Below are 1,476 nucleotides of genomic sequence, written 5' to 3'. Positions count from 1 at the left end.
ACTAATTGTCTATGTGTCATTTAGGTCTTCGCTATCGAAAAAGTGAATATCTATGTGGTCGCTGTCGAGGAAATGAATGTCTATGTGTTTGTCGTCGAAGAACTAAGTGTTTAGGTATCATCTAGGTCTTTGCCGTCGAAGAAGTTGTTTTGTAGTTCAGCGGGGAATAATTAAATTTCACACACTGTCTTTTCGCGTAAACGTTTATTGAAGTATTTATTCGAGTTCGAAAGTTCTCGCAAGCGATCGTTGTCGCGTCGCGCTCTCACTGCACGGACGGCGCGCCGAGATATTATTTTTAATCGGCCTGTTGACCGTGTCGATCGCGGTATGTAGTAACGCGTCGCAAAGATTGTTTTAAGCCGGTCTGTAGACCGATCGATCGCGGATCGCAGCAACGCCTGGGGGCTGTGCCCTGAGCTGGACCGCGAGATTTGAGACAACGCCTGGGGGCTGTAGCCCTGAGTCTCTTGTCACGGATCCGCGACAACGCCTTGGGGCTGTAGCCCTGAGTCGCGGATGGCTCGACCACGCACTATACACAACTCGAACTCGGCTCGAAAGAGATATTTCCTTATGGCAAACTTCGTCAACTGATCGCTTCCGTGGCTATTGATCGAATGGTAAAAATCGCCTTTTATTCACTCGCGATCGTTGTTCGCCTCACCACCAGGGTTGATTCCTATTGGCGCGGCAACTACACAGGATTTCCTGTTTTTAAAACCGCTATCCTTTAGAGCGCCGCCGCTGTCGCCAAATGTTTGATTTATGTCGCGTGGAAATCTCAAAGATACCGCATGGAAATCTCAATCGATGCCGCGCACACGTGTGCAAGGGTGGCCGAGCTGTCCGTGTTTTCACGTTGAACGTGTGTTAATCGCATGTGTGTATCACATGTATTTTTGTATGACGCATGTCGTGCACGACCCTCGGTCTCGTCGTTACAGAAGTGAATGTCTACGTGGTCGACGTCGAGGAATTTTGTGTCTATGTATCATCTAGGTCTTCGCCATCGAAAAAGTGAATATCTACGTGATCGCCGTCGAGTGAGTGAGGATTTACGTGTTTGCCGTCGAGGAACTAAGAGTCTAGGTGCTGTCTAGGTCTTCGTCGTCAATTAAGTGCATGTCTATGTGGTTGCCATCGAGGAATTAAATGTCTACGTGTCATCTAAGTCTTCGTCATCAAAGAAATGAATGTCTACGTGGTCGTCGTCGAAGAAATGAATATCTACGTGTTCACTGTCGAGGAACTAAGTGTCTAGGTGTTGTCTAGATCTTTATCGTCAAAAAAGTGAATGTCTATGTATTCGTCGTCGAGGAAGTGAATGTCTACGTAGTCGCCGTCGAGAAATTAACTATCTAGGTGTCGTCTCGCTTTTCTCGCGACTTTCTTGTCTCTTTTACAATTTTCTCATGGCTTTTTTGCCTTTCTCACAGCTTTCTCGTCTGTTTCTTTGCTCTCTCGTTTTTCTAA

Source organism: Wasmannia auropunctata, unplaced genomic scaffold, assembly GCF_000956235.1.
Source record: "Wasmannia auropunctata unplaced genomic scaffold, wasmannia.A_1.0 LD336074.1, whole genome shotgun sequence".
In the NCBI taxonomy this organism is placed as follows: domain Eukaryota; kingdom Metazoa; phylum Arthropoda; class Insecta; order Hymenoptera; family Formicidae; genus Wasmannia; species Wasmannia auropunctata.
The sequence above is the reverse complement of the archived record's forward strand: the minus strand, read 5'-3'. Positions refer to the sequence as shown.